This window comes from Xyrauchen texanus, chromosome 5 (assembly GCF_025860055.1).
Source record: "Xyrauchen texanus isolate HMW12.3.18 chromosome 5, RBS_HiC_50CHRs, whole genome shotgun sequence".
Lineage (NCBI taxonomy): Eukaryota > Metazoa > Chordata > Actinopteri > Cypriniformes > Catostomidae > Xyrauchen > Xyrauchen texanus.
Genome location: NC_068280.1, coordinates 43120899 through 43140012, shown reverse-complemented (window position 1 = coordinate 43140012; position 19114 = coordinate 43120899). Strand labels below are relative to the sequence as shown.

The window sequence follows — 19114 nt, the reverse complement described above, 5'->3', positions numbered from 1 at the left end:
CTCATTTTATTTTTGGCATGTATCACTAAAATATTGTGGAGGTCAGATCGAGACTGTTGTAATGATGTAAACAATATGTAACACTACCAAAGAAAAATAAATAAATAAATAAAGTGGTCCAGCACAATGTTATTCAAATGTTCTGTTGTAACGTAGTTCATTGGAAAGGAGGAGGCCAGAACCGGCTTTTCAATATAAATAATATTTTAATGAGAAACTTAAAAGACAAACACACTCACGACGGACATGTCCGTAAATCTCTCTCTCCACACAATCCTCTGCAGTCTGCCTTTATCCCTCTCGGAGGCTTGATTAGCCTGATAAGGGTTTATAATCACGACCCGGCCCCGCCCTCCGCCCTGCAACATTCCTCCCTCATTCTCTCAGGTAGCCCCTGGCATGACGTACATCCCCCCCTCTTTCCCTGGGGAGGGGCATGCCTTTTGCCCCGTCTGCCGGCAGGTCATCCCACTCTACCTGGACGAGGGAGGGGACAAGGGGAGGGAAACAGAAATAATTAAATAGGGGGGATACTTCTGTAACAGTGTAGTACCCCCCCCAAAAAAAACAAAAACACTGTAAAATTTTAATGAGAGGGAAAAGGCCAACGCGGAGCGGCAGTGAGAGAGAGAGAGGAGAGAGAGATTTTAAAAAAACACTTACTCGCCAGTTCTCCGATACACTGTAGCTTGTTCCTCGGCTACTCCTCCACCCTCTAACAGATGACAGCCGCACCTCTCTGGGCGGATCGGAGGCAGACCTCCAGCCCCTAGCGGACGGAACGCCCACCGCATTATTGGGGAACAGAAGGGGTCTCCTCCACCCCTGGCAGCGGCCCTGACCGCTCCAGATGGCCGCGGCTGCTCTGTTGGGGTGGACGGTAGTGGTGAGAACTCTACTATGGATATTATCCCTCCTCAATGGAAAGGAGGAGGCGAGAACCGGCTTGTCAATATAAATAATATGTTAATGAGAAACTTAAAAGACAAACACAAACACGACGGACATGTCTCTAAACTATCTCTCTCTCCCGCACAATCCTCCGCTGTCGGCCTTATCCCTCTCGGAGGCTTGATTAGCCTGATAATCTGCCCTGCCACATCTGTCTTTCCGACTTGGTATAACATTCAAATTTAGTAGATAATCCAAGATTTTTACTTTATCTGATAATGAAACATAAGATTACATCTTTAACTTTAAATTGAACTGTTATCCAGGTTATATTTCATCTGCAACACATTTTAAACATCACACATTTAAAAGAGATAACTATAGTAAAAGTTTGATTTGTATTAACTAGACTTTATGTGTATCATTATATCAAAACATCAGTAGCTCGATGTTATTGACAATGTCGACAAAATTTTTTGTAGTCAAACAGTCATTTAATCAAATTTAACATAACATGAGATCACATTAAACTATAATGATGATGCGCAAGAGGAAAAATTACACAGCTCACCGTCCAGATGCACTCTTATCTTTCCAAACAGCTTCAGGTGATATATATCGCAAAGTATGAGGGAATTATAATGCAAAAATACGAAATAAGTAAATACAGAAGCATTCTCATTGTGGAATAAGCAGAGCCGGAACTCTTCAAAGGAGACACCCCAGAGTAACATCTTTAATGCAGTTATATTTAATGCATTATAGCTTTATTAAAGTTAAAATAATATGGAAGCAGATGTGTAAATAACTACAAACTCCGAAACTGGCATTTCTCTGTGCGGTCAATGCCTCTTCTTTGAGTTGCAAGAATGTCCGATCTAAGGGGGAGAGATTGAAACTGCACCCGGCTGAAGCACACTCTGTCGCAGGTACGCTCATCCCTCAAGCGTGATTATATGCTGCAGCTAGATTATAACGTGATGGCTTTCGACTTATTGAATCATAATATATGTCACTGTGCATATCTTATTGTGAAGAAAATTGGCAAAACGCAGCTTTATTAATAAGAGAGATAGTTTTTTTTTGTTAAAGATGGATTGAAGTGAACAGAAAGGTGAGAGAGATTTAATACATATCTTTAAGTCAGGGCACAATAATAATTGTTCTAATAATCGTTAGATTAATTGATATTCAAACTAATCATTAGTTGCAGCCCTAATCTGCTTTGTTAAAAATTACCTACCACAAACACAAAGAAATATCACAAAGCCACACTGATCAACATGCACCCACTTGTTGTTTTGCTTTAGTGAGATGCAACATGATTCCCTCTTGGGACACAAGCTGACGACTTTGTTAGTTTAGACGCTGTTTTCTGAAGGCTCGGGTATCCAAACCAGATACACACTCACACCTGTGGAGCTTGTGCTAAATATTTATAAATCCCTGCTTGGTTTCAAAGGTTAGCAATTGTTGTGTGAATATAAATGTACATGAAATTTGTTTAGCTTATATTGAACATCTGATGGAGATGAGCCAAATTATATTATTGATTACCTGTCTAACTGATGGGAATTTTAAAGTTCATGTTGTCCTTATAATCTTCCAAAATTCTCAGTCCACAATTAGCATATTGCCAGATAGACATAGACAAATACAGTACATATGCTGTTATATGCTGACATGCTGTTCTCAATTCAATTACCTTGTTAGGCTACATAAAGACATTTATATAACAAATGCTTATATAGCATGACTTTCTCCAAGACAAATAAATCTTCATTTTTGAGTTTTAAATATACATGTGTTTTTCATAAACAATGCACAATTTTCCATTCCATACATAATATAAAGTTAGCATTGATTGACTGATTTTGTCTCAGAAACTATTAAGCATTATTTGGACACCTTTTCGGCAAGAACAGATAAGACGGACGGACAAATGGATAGATGGATGGATGGATGCAAGAAAACTTGACCATCATTATAAGTGGACCTCAGGGAAATAAAAACTACAAAATCGAAGAGTATGGCCCCTTTAAGAGTTAGTGGCAGCACATGGAATGAGTTGTTGAATGGTTGACCAGAGAAAGGGATCTAATCTCAACACTGCTGTATTTTTCCTTTCCTTTTGCTGTCCCTCTTTCCCTTTTAAGACAAATGAATCACACATACACACAACCTCAACCTCTCCACATACCCACACCACAAAGCCTGTGATCGTGGTAAATCATGATTACAGTGCGAGAAAATTCTCCCTGATTCTACCAAACTCATTTAATGTGGAAAATATGTGGCCGAGAGGCGAGAGCGAGAAACAGAGAGAGACGTAAATACAGTTAATAGCAGAATAGGAAGTGACAGGCTTACACCTTGCACCAATTATCCTTTTCTCCCACTATCTCTATAGCAGCAGTCACAATATTATCCTCTCTCTTAGAAGATGCACCTATATATCAAATATTCTCAATACATATTCGCAATTTTGCTGGTGATATAAAATTTAGCAACATTAAATATCACAATGATGTCAATGCATTTTTTTAATAAATCTTTTTGGCCAATAAGTTCCCTAAAAAACACATTATTAGATAAGTTTTCTAAGAAAGATGATTTAAAATAATCTCTAGTAAACTTCAGTAGCAAACATGGCATTACAGTTGGTTTGATTATTTTCCATCAATCAGATCAAACAATCAATTTTAATGAATTGTTTCAAAACCCATATTAAACTATTCAATTGCGTCGTCATTTTTCTTGCATTCATTTAGATAATAGCATGCCTTCATTATTTTAAACTCAAATATTTACTGTATTTTTCTTCTTGATTAAACATTTTGAATTTATTTTACTTCAATGGATGTTCATTCGAAGTTATGGTCCCTCTTATTTAAAAAACAAAGTCATTTCAGAGCAATACATAAATATGGATGTGTATTTATATACTGTATATACAGTGGCACGAAAAAGTAGTTTAACCCTTTGGAATTATTGTATTTTCTTAAAAACATAATTTAAACATCCCCAGTGTAGGTTGTGAACCCTAGGCTAATGATATCAACAAAAGCTAATTAAAGTCAGCAGTTGGCAAACCTGGCATCCAATCAATGAAATAGGATTGGAGGTGTGGGTTAGAGCTACTTTGACTTATAAAAAGCACTCAAACATTTTGAGTTTGTTATTCACAAGAAGCATCTGATGATATGGACCATGCCTTGTAAAAACTACATTTTAGAAGACCTACGATAAAGAATTGTTACATTGGATAAAGCTGGAAAGGGTTAAAAAGTTATTCTCGAATAGCTTAGATATTCATCTGTCCACAATTAGACATGGCCGGACACCACATGTTTTCAACAAAACAAAGCTGCTCATCTGAATTTTGCCAATGACAACCTTGACACTCCACAATGCTACTGGGAAAATGTTTTGTGGACTGATGAAACTAAAGTTGAATTGTTTGGGAAGAACACACTGTGCTACGTATGGCATAAAAGGGCACAGCATACCAACATGAAAATGGAGAAGTTCGGTGGAGGGAGCATCATAATTTGGGGCCTGGGCCTTTTGCCATCATTCAGGGAAAATTAAATTTCCATGTTTATCAAGATCTCTTACATGTTCATGTCAGGCTTTGCGCCAGCAGAAGCTCATTAGAAGTTGGGTGATGCAGCAATGACCCTAAACATCAAAGTAAATCCACTACAGAATGTCTTTAGAGTATTTAAAAACGAATTGCACCTCCAGTTTGCGTCAGAGTTTGTAATGAGTCTGATTTCTCAATTACTACACGACTGCTTGCCAAATACATGAATAAATAGACATGAAATATTGATTTGAGTTAAATTAATTTTATTAGCTTACTTGCAAAGATCGTAGAGTGACTAAAAAAGTACTAAATACTAAATCCCCAAATGTACGGTCATTATTCAGAAATATCAGACAACTAGATGGCGATTGTAACCAATTGTAATCGAGTATTCCAGAGAGTTGTGTAACAATGAAATAAAACATTTAGCTATATCGGCCCTTGCTATAACTTCCTGCGGTCTTTTAGATTCCATTTTGGCTTGCAGGATAATAAACCTGCTAATTCCACTAAAGACAAAACACAACTTAGTCTGGTCTTTTCCTCAACATTTCTTTCAGTCCCTCCTTTTTTCTCCTTTGCTTTTCTAAAGGAAAAAAGCCACATAGAGCACATGGCATATATCCAGTTCCATAGCCTCATTTTCCTGGATTCCTGGATTGTGAACCACAAATAAAGAATTTCCTTTTCTTCTTCCCAGATTTTGGGAGAAAGTAATATTTGGAAAAGGGAGGGTTGGAGACTATAGACTGCTCAAGAAAGAAGAAAAAAAACAAATCTGTGCCTGAGTGTAATAATAGTTTCATTAAATGTGGAAAAAGAGAGAGTCAGGGTCACTTACTGCCTCTGTGTGGAACTAACTCATTTATTCTTTTACTGCCTATCCATCCAGAATGCATCTGTGTGTGTATTTGTGCAAACTTTAACTCAGCACAAAGCCACTGACCTCTGAAAAATGAAATCCTTGCGATTGTCATTTATATCTAACTAACAGAACTAATCTTTGACAGCAGTGCACATCTTCAAGTGTCTTCTCTGTCTGTGTGTTTCAACACAGTAGTTTGCAACAAATAGAATGACTTTTAAATGTATGACTCACATATCACTTCCAAACATCAGTTACCACAAATGTGATCTTGTGACTGTGAAGGGCAAAGGGGATTCATTAACAGTAAAATGCAACCAAATGAAAAATCACCTGCCTATGTGTGACCACCTACTGACATTCAAGACTTGCTTGTACCCAATTGCATTCATGTAGGTCTCTCTAAATCACATTTGATTAATGCCACTTTGGGTGTGGACCTAGGTTTGATTAACCATAAAGTTTGGTTGATTTGAATAGAGTAAAAGCCATCTTCAGAACTCGATACGAATAAAGGAAAGAAAGGTTGGGGTTTTGGAACACGGTTCCCAATTACTGCTTTCAGTGGTGCTCGGGGGATAGGGCTGATCAGTCTGGGGGGGCAATGCCCATCAGGCCCCCCTCTAGAATCGCCCCTGAGCAGCAGGGGTACAATGGATACCATACCGATGTCTCAGAAGTCAAAGTTTGTTGCCGGTTTGAAAGGGTTTTGGATGGTTTTACCTCACCATGTACAGGTAAGTGCCACTTTTAAAACTGCCACGTCTATAACAACGACTTTTCCTCAATGTGAGAACGAGAATGAATATAAATTAAATATTACATGTTCTTAGGAGTGACACCCCTTCTACATTCTGTTGCTATCATTATTTCTAGGTTGTACATTTGAAATCAAAGTTTTTACAAAGAGTGCAGATAATTAATTATAAATAAACCATAATTTTTTCATGAAAGGGTTTTCATGCTTAAATCTATTTTCTGGTGTTAATAATTTGGTCAATAATTCCCAGATAAATATCGGCAGCCAATATATTAGTGCAACCTACTAATAACAATGTAATAAAACACTCTTCTGTTTCAACATTCCAATTAAATTGTTTACATGGACTATAACTATTGTATCGACAATGATAACAACACCTTAAGGTCTAAAGGAAATGGCAGAACACCAGATTTTATCCATAGGGAATAAACGGAATCATATAAAATAGTCTCTTTATGACAGGTGGTTGAACATACTGAAGGGCTTGTGGTTTAATAACCAATAGGCTTCAGTAGAGTGGAGTGGTGGTGGCGGCGTAGTGACTAAAGCACAGGGCTGTTAATCAGAAGGTCGCTTGTTCGAACCCCACAGCCACCACCATTGTGCCCTTGAGCAAGGCACTTAACTCCAGGTTGTTCCCGGGGGGATTGTCCATGTAATAATTGCACTGTAAATCGCTTTGAATAAAAGCGTCTGCCAAATGCATAAATGTAAATGTAAGTGTTCATTAATGTCACAGCCATGAGCTATGATTTGCTACTTGATAAGTTGGTTACATGGGTCTACTTTCTCATTCTAGATAGCACTTGATTGGACATATAAGTGAAAAACGTCTAGGTTACGTATGTAACCTCCGTTCCCCGATGGAGGGAACGAGACGTTGTGTCAGAGAAGCGACACTAGGGGTCTCTCTTGAGCGCCGATATTCACCTCTGAACTATGAAAAAAGGCCAATGAGAGTTGGCAACCAGTATTTGCATGTCCTGCCCCCGGACATACGGGTATTTAAGTGGCGCAAATACGGGAGTTCATTCAGGATATTTCTGAGGAGCTGGAAATGGTCCGGCTACAACAGTGGCGACGTGGCAGGGGAGACACAACATCTCATTCCCGCCATCGGGGAACGGAGGTTACATATGTAACCTAGACATTCCCCTTCTGTCGCTCTCTCCACATTGTGTCAGAGAAGCGACAATAGGGGTCCACTTATAAAGTGCCATGCGCTGAGCCGTGTACGTGAACTGCTGATGCAGGAGCGAGCAGGTATACCTACGTGTAAAACGACCAACTGCATCAGGCTGCACGTACCCTTCCCCAATGCCCCATTTAAGCCATCAGACTCCTTATCGTTACCCTGGAGGGGGGAACAAGGTGATGGCCGCCAACATGGGAACGGGCCAGCCTGGCTGGGCCTCTTTTCTCTCTATGTTTCTCGCATAGAGCAACTACGGCCGGGGCCCTTACACGCATTGAGGGAAGGGGTCTTAGCCCTTATTCAGGGTGGAGAAGACCCTGCGGAGGCCACGCCTACCCGGGAGGGGAGGCAAATTTTAGTGGCAAACACATCAGAGGCCTGCTTAGTGGAAATGTTGGTGCGGTGGTAGATCCAGCCTCGTAGAGGGGGGAAGCATACAACACGGTGACCGAGGCAGCTGTGACTGCCTAAGGGAAACACAGGGGTCAGCTCGAGAGGGTACAGTACCGTGGCATTACACACAGGGGGAGTCCGAACAGGACGCCTTACCTGTGGAGCACCTATACCAGTACAGGGTAGCTTGCGGTACCCGCAGTGGCTTGGGTCGGTGAGTTCCTCCGCTGAACTGCGACCCACGAGGGCTAGGGAGGAATCAACCAGCGTCCCAAACATGGGATCTCCTGGGAACAAAGGCGCACTGTTTTCCCTTGGTTAGGGGAAAGGGCTAGGCATAGCGGTTCACCCGGTCAGATCGTCAGCGTGCTACCAAGTTCTCACGGGCTCGGACCTGAGAAAACACGGGACGATACTGACTCAACTCGGAGATTATAGAATCTCGCAAAAGTGTTAGGTGTTGCCCAGCCCGCTGCTCTACTGGCCCCTAGCCAGTGCCCATGAGGACGCAACACTCCTGGTGGAGTAAACTCGGACCCGCAAGGGGGGGGGCACGGCCTGGGTGTGATAAGCCAGGGAAATGGCATCGACAACCCAGTGGGCGAGTCTCTGCTTGGAGACAGCGTTCCCTTTCTGCTGTCCCCCAAAGCAGACGAAGAGCTGCTCAGAGCGTCTAGTGCTCTGTGTGCGGTCCAGATAAATACGTAAAGCACGTACTGGACACAGCAGTGAAAGGGCTCGATGGAGTCCGTGAGACAGGGGGCGTATACTTCCCGCGGTTTGCTCGACGGCGGGGCTGAGAGCTGGGCCCAGGTTGAGGCGGAGCAGAAGGTCTTGTGGCCGCGGGAGGACGCCCTCGGCGAGCAGATGGCGCCTGGGCCGTGGCGGCAGGCTTGCGGCGAGGCATGATGTGCGAGATAGCCTCCGTCTGCTTCTTCACCAGGGAGAACTGCTGGGCAAAGTCCTCAACGGTGTCGCCGAAGAGGCCGAACTGGGAGACAGGGGCGTTGAGAAAGCGAGTCTTGTCGGTTTCACACATCTCAACCAAGTTCAGCCATTGCTGACGTTCCTGGACCACCAGTGTGGCCATCGCCTACCCGAGCGCTTGCGCTGTGACCTTCGTTGCTCTTAGGGCGAGGTCGGTCGCTGAGCGCAGTTCCTGCAGCGTGTCGGGATCAGGGCCACCCCCGTGCATGTTTCGGAGTGCCTTGGCTTGGTGGACCTGCAAGAGAGCCATGGCATGCAGGGCGGAAGCGGTGCGTCCGGTAGCACTGTAGGCCTTCGCGGTGAGCGAGGATGTTGCTCTACAGGACCGGGAAGGGAGTACAGGGCGACCCCGCCAGGTGGTAGTGCTTCCGGGGCATAGATGGAGCGCAACAGCTCTATCCACCTGGGGGATCACCGTGTATCCGTGGCGCATTCCACCGTCGAGGGTGGCGAGGGCGGATGAGCAGGTGGCGGTGCAACGAGTGGAGAGGGGTGCTCTCCACGAAGACGTCAGCTCATCATGCACCTCCGGGAAGAATGGAACCGGGGGCGAGGCTGTGAGCGGCGCCCAGTACCCAAGAACCAGTCGTCTAGCCGTGATGGCTGTGGGGAGGATGGAGGGTTCCAGTCCAAGCCCACGCTGTTGGCTGCCCGGGAAAGCATATCGGACATCTGCGCGTCGGCCTCTTCCTGGGCGTGCAAGCCCGAAGACGGCAGCCCAGAGGAGTCCTCGGCGTCAGATCCCACACCCTCCGATGTCGCGGCGAACTCGTCTGCTTCCATCGCAAGAGGGTAGGCAGACTGGCTGTGAGGCGAGTCGCCGTCACCTCGAGCGGGGACGGGAGTCAACGAGCGTGTCGGGGCGCGGGTGGTCAGAGGGGCGTACCGGCGGAGCTGCACCCGCTGCCATCCCGAATCGCCTCCATCGCCAGCCGCATCGTCCTCAATCCCGTGGGAAGAAGGAGCGACGCGGGGGGCGGCTGGAGTGGCTTGCTTACGGTTGTAAGCAAGCCGCGACCGCAACGTTGTCATGGTCATGTTTTCGCAATGAGAACATGAACCATCCACAAACGCAGCCTCGGTGTGATCGCTGCCCAGACACACAAGACAATGCCTGTGGCCGTCGGAAGTGGAGAGTACTCTACCGCATCCAGGAACAACACAGGGGCGGAAGGGCATCTTGAACGTTCAACACTGCTGTGTTTTGCTCTTTTAGAGGAAATTACTCTTTTAAAATGAAATCACTCTTTTAAGAAAAAAGAACTCGAAAGAGATCGAACAGATCGATCTGCGCCGTAAGATCCAACAGCATGCAGCAGAGGCTAGCAGGAACTCGGTGTGTACACGCAGCAGTTGCAGACACGACCATCGGCTCCGAAGAAATGTTTGAATGAACTCCCGTATTTGCACCGCTTAAATACCCGTATGTCCGGGGGCGGGACATGCAAATACTGGTTGTCAACTCTCATTGGCCTTTTTTCATAGTTCAGAGGTGAATATCGGCGCTCAAGAGAGACCCCTAGTGTCGCTTCTCTGACACAACGTGGAGAGAGCGACAGAAGGGGAACTATTCATCAAAAAATTAGTCAGTTTTTCAAGGCCAAGAAAGACTACATTTAAAATGTGTATATAATCAACTTTTAATATAGTACATTAGCATATAGGTGTCTTCAAAGCTAATGCACATGGACAAAAATCCATAAAACACCCAAATTCATGTCACGTGGACTTTAAAATGCACATTCAAATAATGAAAAGTAAAACGTGTGTTTAGCTCAGTTTTTTCACTGTCTTGATTAATACAAATACTGTTGAAAGCTCTGAATATACACTGAGGCCTTGTGTCCAAAAACACTTCAGTGGAGTTTCCTGTGAAACTTAAATAGTATACACTGTTCTTTCCAGTTCTGTGCTCTAATGGAAAAGTCTCAGCTAGGAAATGGGCAGCTTTTAAATCTAGACATCGTCAATTTGTGACTCTTTTCAAAGGGTGCTTAGTCTAACAAATGAATAAAGGATTATATATTTGAACTGTAAGAATATAAATATCTGTACTCATATCAATTGTGTTCCAAGTGCAGACAAAGAGTGCAAAGAGCCTTCCCAAGACAATAGTCTCTTTGTGGTCATTTATGCATATAGCGTCTGTTTACATCATGACCGTTGATGGTTGATGGTCTGGGAGTGCTGATGTGTAAGTGTGTATTTTGGAGTGCAGTGAGGGAGTTAGAGTGTGAAAAGTCTTGATGAACTTGTTCTGCACAGTAATGGTATTCTTCAGCCACTATACCAGAAATGACCCACCGCCAGAAGTGGAAAGAAAGGTTGCGTAGGTTACAAACCAGGAATCACTCAGAATAAGCAAGACGCCCAAAGTAATATATATACATGTGTAAAGGTCTGTCCCTCTACCCATAGTTTGTATTAAGGCACAGAAACTAGTTTAAGTAATATTCCGGATTCAGTACAAGTTAAGCTCAATCAACAGCATTTGTTGGTTACCACAAAAAAAATTAAAAATTGAATCATCCTTCCTTTAAGAAAAATGAGGCACTTGACATGCTTATCACTCCATTCATGCTATAGACATGACTTACTTTGATTTGACATAGGGCCGTTAGCGTCGATACGACACCCGTTATCGCACTGAGGAGGCCAAGGGCAGGGTACCTCTGATTATTCCATGCCATTGATCACTATTTTGGGCGGCGTTCTGTGCATCGGCTATTGAAAAGTGAAGTGGCTGTAGATATTGGCCACCTGGTTCATCCATGTTTTTTTCTGAGCATTTTTTTGCTATTTTCCAGTCCGTGGGATGTTCAACGTTTAAGCATTGATTCGGTAGTGTGATGGTCTCCATGCGACAGACATGGCCAAACCACCTTAGCCGTTGCCGTTTGATATAATTTTCAATTGTGCTTTGGTTTTAGCAAGTTCGTAGAACGTCCTCATTTTTCCACCGATCTCTCAGGGTGATTGTGCTGCAAAGGCACCTAATTTGGAATCCCTCGAGCAGATTTAAGTCGCTTTTGAGCAACGTCCATGATTCTGAGCCATATAATAGGATTGTCAGTATTGAGGCATTAAAAATGTGCATCTTTGTTGAGTTTGACTTGTCCTGTTGGTTCCACAGGCATTTCTTTAAGGAGGCAAAGGCTACAGTGGCGCTACCGATGCGGCTTTTGGTATCCTTTTTTTGGACCCCAGGTATTTCAAAGTGTCCACCCACTCGATCGGGTCGCCGTTTAGAGTGAGACGAGCCTGCTGGGTCTTAGTGAAAATAAATGTGGTCTTTTCTGCGTTGATAGCTAAGCCGAGTTTGTTTGCATTAGCTTCCATATTGGTCAAAGTATTTTGGGCCTCTTGTGCCATATCTGCTAAGAATACGACGTCATCGGCATACACCAAATCCGTGATATTAGTGTTCTTTCCTATTTGTACGGCAGGCCTATCTTTGAATGTTTTTCTGAGTATCCAATCTATAGCCACATTGAAAAACATTGGCGATATTATCCATCCTTGTTTAACACCCGTAGATATTGAGAAAGGCGTCGATATGTTTGCCAGGTATTTAACTTGGCTTGTACCCCCTTCGTGGAAGGCTTTCAAGATGTTAAGTGTAGTAGAGGGTACAGTTTCGGCCTTGAGGGCGCACCATAGCGATGGATGGTCTACACTATCAAAGGTGCAAGAGAAATCGACAAAAATCATAGACATTTCTTTTTTGCATCCGAGTCTCATTTCGGTAATTTGGCATAATGTAAACAATTGGTCCACGCATTCTCTCCCCGGACTAAATCCAGCTTGTTCTTCTCTGCAGTTTTCCTCTCTACTTTTGAGTAGTCTGGATTTGAATGATAGAGGTCAGTAGCTTTGCTAATATTGACAAAACTATGGCCCGCGGGCCATAGTTTGGACACCCCTGCCCTAGGATAATGACGTCAACAAAAGCTAAGTAGAGTCAGGAGTTAAAAAACCTGGCATCCAATTAATGAAACAAGATTGGAGGTGTGGGTTAGAGCTACTGTGACTTATAAAAAGCACTGAAACGTTTAGATTTTGCTATTCACAAGAAGCATCTGCTGTCTTGGACCATGCCTTGCAAAAAAAAAAAAGATGGCCTACGATCAAGAATTGAAGAATTCATTGGAGCTGGTTAATATGTCTGTTCATTAGTCTACTATAAAATAAATTTAACAGGCATGGTTTCCATGGCCAGACACCTCCACGGAAGCTGCTGGTTTCCAACAAAAACATTGCTGCAAGTCTGAAGTTTGCCAAAGACTACCTTGAGACTCCACAACGCTAATGGGAAAGTGTTTTGTGGACTGATGAAACTAAGTATGGTGTAAAAAAGGGCACCGCATACCAACATGAAAACATAATCCCAACAGTGAAGTACTGTGGGGGGAGCATCAAGATTTGAGGTTGATTTGCTGCCTCAGGTCCTGGGCAACTTGCCATCATAGAGGGAAAAATGAATTCCCATGTTTATCAAGATATCCTACAGGATAACGTCAGGGTGGATGTGCGCCAGCAGAAGCTCAGTGGAAGTTGGGTGATGCAGCAGAACAATGACCCTAAATACTGAAGAAAATCCACTACAGAATGGCAATAAAGAAAATGCACCTTTTGGAGTGCCCCAGTCAGAGCCCAGACCTTAACACCATTCACATTTTTTCCCGAAGAAAATACACAGAAATCCAAAGTCAAAAAGAACATTACTTTGGAATAAATTAAATAAAGTGCATTCAGAATGTATTTACCCAGGATTAATTAGCCCATCTCTTATCCAGTTGTGTTGCAAAGTCCAAATAAAGCATATTAAGACTGCATACTGTATTTTCCACTGAACAGAAGTAGTTCTTGAGTTAAAATTAAAAGAAGTATTGAGATGTTTTCAGAAGTACATTCAAAATAATAATTTTACTTTTTAGTGCATTATTCAATACCTTTGGTGTAACAAGCTAGATTGGGTGTAAAATTTGACAAGGTACATACATGTACATTTTTAAATGCACCTGTTTCAGTTGTAGAATAAAAATCTATTTGAATTTGAAAGGACTCATACCTAAAATAGCCACTAAAATCAGTTCAAGCTCTCCATGGGACCTCAGAACAGTTGAGTTGAGATCAACTTAAAGGGATAGTTCCCCCAAAAATTCTCTCATCATTTACCCACTCTCATGCCATCCCATATGTGTATGACTTTCTTTCTTCAGAAGAACACAAACAAAGATTTTAAGAAGAATTTGTCACCTTTCTTGGTCCTTACAATGCAAGTGAATGGTGATCAGAAATTTGAAGCTCCAAAAAGCATATAAAGGTAGCATAAAATAATCCATATAACTTTAGTGGTTAAATCTATATCTTCAGGGACGAAATGATAGGTGTGCATAAGAAACAGATCAAAATGTAAGTCCTTTTTTACTATAAATTTCCCCTTTCACTTTTACATCTGGAAGTCACATATGGTGCCTGTTTAGTTTCACTTTCACATCTTAAAGTGAAAGTAGAGATTTAGAGTAAAAAAGGACTTAAATATTGAACTGTTTCTCACCCACACATATCATATTGCTTCTGAAGATATAGATTTAACCACTGGAGTCTAATGATTACTTTTATCTTTCCTCTATGGGATTTTTGGAGCTGCAATGGTCTGGTCACCATTCACTTGCATTGTATACACCTACAGAGCTGATATATTCTTTTAAAATCTTTATTTTGTGTTCAGCAGAAGAAAGAAAGTCATTCACATCTGGGATGGCATGATGGTGAGTAAATGACTATCCCTTTAATATCAAACAGTTGAGTTGAGTTGAGATCAAACTCTCTGGCCTGAAAGAAAAGTTTTTAAGGAATAGTATAATCAAAAATTATAATTCTCTCATTATTTACTCACCCTTACGCCATCTCAAACTCATATGTCTTTCTTTCTGCTACGGAACAAAAACAAAAGAAATTTGATGGAGATATGATGTCTGTTTATTGATACAATGCAAGTGAATGGGGACCACATTTTCAAGCTCCAAATAGGACATAAAAGTTATGCATAAGACTCCAGAGGTTTATTCCATGTATTCTGAAGCGATCTAATCAGTCCTGGGTGAGAACAGACCAAAATTCCTTTTTCACTATAAATCTTGACAGCAGCGGTCTTCTTAGCAATCATGATTTTAAAGTTCAATTAGACTTCCTAACACTGTACGTATGCATCAAGCGCTAGGAAGTATAACTGAGTTTGATTGATCGTGCCTAGAGACAATGTCCACCATATATGTCCAACCTATGCTTTAAACATCATACAGATCGGCTACAGTGTGCAGAATACAATGTACACTTATCTAATTAAGTTAAGTTTGCAGTGCAATACAATATTCTACTCATATGCTTGTGTACATGTTCTCCCGCATTTATGAAGGGAAGTGAATGAAACACAGAATCTAGTGTGACCACCCTTAATCTGACTGAAGTAAAAAGCCTTACAAGCTCAGCATTGCATCTTACATTAATTGTTTCCAAACTGTCATTTTATCAACTGTGTCAAAATCCAAATATTTCTGTTCTGACATTAGCAAATCATTGGATAGTGATTCAAATCTTACATAACTTTAACTAGCTAATAAGATAAAAAAAAAAAAAAAAAAAAGATTTTAAGATTGCATATTAACTGAGGATTAAGGCAATGAACACAGAAATGCATGAGCGCAAATATTCATGGGAGATTACACAAATATCTTTTTCACATGCAAGAAAATTAAAAATATGCAGAAATGGCACATAAAACATGGCACTGTTTAATTCATGTAATTCATTCAAAATCTGGTGCTATTCAGTAACATAATCCTTTAATTGCTTTGATTTTCGTGAAAGCTCTTTTTTGGAGTACCAACAAAAAGGGTCTTTGGTAATCTACCATTTAATACACACATACACACCAATAACTTAGAAGAGTATTTTAATTGCAGTACGTCATGTACAGTCAAAATGTCCTAAATGCATGCAAGACAAATATGTAAAGACAACTTTACACTGGCAGCCAAAAGTTTGGTATAATGTACAGATTTTGCTCTTTTGGTAATAAATTGGTACTTTAATTCACCAAAGTGGCATTCAGCTGATCACAAAGTATAGTCAGAACATTACTGATGTAAAAAACAGCACCATCAATATTTGAAAAAAGTAATTTTTGATTAAATCTAGACAGGCTCCATTTCCAGCAGCCATCACTCCAACACCTGATCCTTGAGTAATCATGCTAAATTGCTAATTTAGTACTAGAAAATCACTTGCCATTATATCAAACACAGTTGAAAGTTATTTGGTTTGTTAAATGTAGCTTAACATTGTCTTTGTGTTTGTTTTTGAGTTGCCACAGTATGCAATAGACTGGCATGTCTGGCAAAAAAAGAAACTCGTCAGCCAATCATTGGGCGGCTGTGGCTCAGGTGGTAGAGCGGGTCAGCCACTAATCGCAGGGTTGGCTGTTCGATTCCAGGCCCACATGACTCCACATGCCGAAGTGTCCTTGGGCAAGACAATGAACCACAAGTTGCTCCCAATGGCAGGCTAGTGCCTTGCATGGCAGCTCTGCCGCCATTGGTGTATGAATGTGTGTCTGAATAGGTGAATGAGTCACACTGTAAAGCGCTTTGAATACCGTTAAGGTTAAAAGGTGCTATATAAGTGCAGACCATTTAACATTTTCTATTGTGTTGAGAAATGAAGGCTATGCAAGGCTTGAAATTGCCAAAAAAAAAAAAACTGATGATTTCATAAAATGGTGTACACTATAGTCTATAAAGATAAAGGACAACTGGCTCTAACAAGGACAGAAAGAGATGTGGAAGGCCAGATGTACAGCTAAACAAGAGGATAAATACATCAGAGTCTCTAGTTTGAGAAATAGACGCCTCACATGTCCTCATTGAATTCTATCTGCTCAACACCAGTTTCATGTACAACAGAAAGAGAAGACTCAGGAGTGCCGGCCTTATGGGAAGAATTGCAAAGAAAATACACTTTTGAAACAGAAAAACAAAAAGACAAGGTTAGAGTGGGCAAAGAAACACAGATATTGGACAACAGATAATTGGAAAAGAGTGTTATGGATCTTAACCCCATTGAGCTTTTGTGGGACCAGCTAGACTGTAAGGTGTGTGAGAATTGCACGATAAGACAGCCACCTCTATGGGAAGTGCTACAGGAAGCATGGGTTAAATGTTACCCGAGGATCTGGACAAACTTACAACTAGAATGCCGAGGATCTGCAAAGCTGTCATTGCAGCACATGGTGAGACATGGTTTTTTTTGTGAGAACTCTTTGAAGTAGTTTAAGAAGTTCAACCTTTTTTTTTTATTGTAATTTCAATTGTTCACATTATTAATGTCCTGACTATACATTGTTATCAGTTGAAAGCCACTTTGGTGAATAAAAGTACCAATTTCTTTCCATAAGAATTCCAAAATCTATACATTATTCCAAACTTTTGGCTGCCACACTGGCTACTTTTACAACTACTTTTTGATCAAAACCAAAGGAAAAGCAATTACTCACATACAAAAATAAATGCCACTTAGTTTGATATTTTGTTATCTAATGGAACAGCATCCATACATACAAGTGAGGCTTAAGTGTCTACCTATGTTTTGGGGGAAACTGTATATCACAGAAATAGAGAGGTTTCAGTTAAGTTTTTAAAAAATAGGTTAAACATTATGGTGCACTCATTTTAAGCCTAAAACTCAATTACTAAACCCTGGATGGAGACCAAAATTATGATTTAACTCTGCTTTAAAGCTCAGGAAAAACATTCTTAACATAGTACAACAAATCAGCAAAACTGATTTTGAAAAGCGTCACTCATTAGCATACATTTTCATCAGCATACATACGCATGGAAATGGAGATGGTGCGTAGTGGATAAAGTGAGCCGTTGGTACAGCTTAACTTCTGTGTGTGTGTGTGTGTGTGTGTGTGTGTGTGTGTGTGTGTGTGTGTGTGTGTGTGTGTGTGTGTGTGTGTGTGTGTGTGTGTAAAATCAGTCCATGAAAAGTTTAGGAGTAAAGAGGATTAGCGCCGAGTTGGAATTTCAGGGATCGAATTGGGAACTGGTGAAGAGAGGAACTGGGAATTTAATAAAGAAAGGAATCTGAGAAGTGCTGCTTAATGACAATAGAGATTACACACACATACATACACACATACATATGAACACACACACACACACACACACACACACACACACATATATCAGTGGGATGCAGTGTACTTCTCAAATCAGCAGGCTAAGTCCCTCTATGTACTTTTGTTTAGTGCAATATAAATGCATGATTCAAAACAATTAATTATTTTGAGCAGGAAAAAAATTATTATACAAATTAGTTCAAATAAATGAACCTTAATGAGTATTTAGAACTTTCTCTTTCTTTTGAGTTCACGAAACTGACACCTTTTAATTAACCTGCATTGTTTTATTGTTTTGAGTTTAATGAACTTGTCTCTTTAAATTTACAGGAACTGAAATTTAACTGAAACTGGGCAGGGGATTTCTAGTTCCCAGCTTAGGGGGTGGTGGGGGGGGTGCTATTAGTTCTATTCAGTTCTATTAACTGAAACTTGGGAGTTTATTAACTTAAAACAATTATGTAACTGATTGCCTCAGAATCTACTAACTTATTAGGGTTTACAGTGAGGCAATGCCTCATCTCATGTGACTTTTCGCCTGTATTTTAGAAATTATTTGGCGCAAATGCATCCATTTTTAGTAATATATTAAATATATTTAAAAGGAAAATACATATATATATATATATATATATATATTATGCATATATTTTTTCCACTATATTGCCCAGCCCTATTGTCAATTATTTTATCATCTGATTTTTGGAGGAAGGACTGCCCTTTTCTGAGAAAATGCCATGACACATACTATACACACATACATTACATAGAGAGCTACCACCTGCTTCAGTTGTTACCACTTATGTTAAAACCAAGTTATAGAATGTATCGTATTTCTCCCAGGGTAAAAGTGAAAACGCTGAGTTATCTCATGTGTGCATTCACTCTGTATGTATCTGTGGCCCCAGACAGCTATATGATATCTATCCAGATGCTTCCAGTGAGAACTCAAGCAGACAACTGCTGACACTTGACACATCCACATCTACACCCCCATACATTACTGCCATATGATACCACAGGACTCATGCCAACCTGATTAACATAGATCCATCACCCAACAGCTGTGGCCACCTGTAAACTAGCAACTGTCGACACTATCGAGTAAACCGCTGTGTGACGGAGAGATTGAAAGGTCAGAAAGTTGTTGTGCAACAGTTTTCCAGTTCTATTTTCCTAGTCAAGTCACCACAGCTTCTTCTAGAAGTTAACAGGAAGCTATTATTAAATTCACATTTTCCAAG

The 19114-nt window shown here is 41.1% G+C and overlaps 1 protein-coding gene across 1 annotated transcript in view; it reads right to left on the bottom strand.

The window, feature by feature from the left end:
- Positions 1-19114, bottom strand: part of LOC127643612 (protein sidekick-1-like) — a 337771-nt gene that overhangs the window by 250313 nt on the left and 68344 nt on the right. The gene's annotated exons all lie outside the window — the stretch shown is intronic.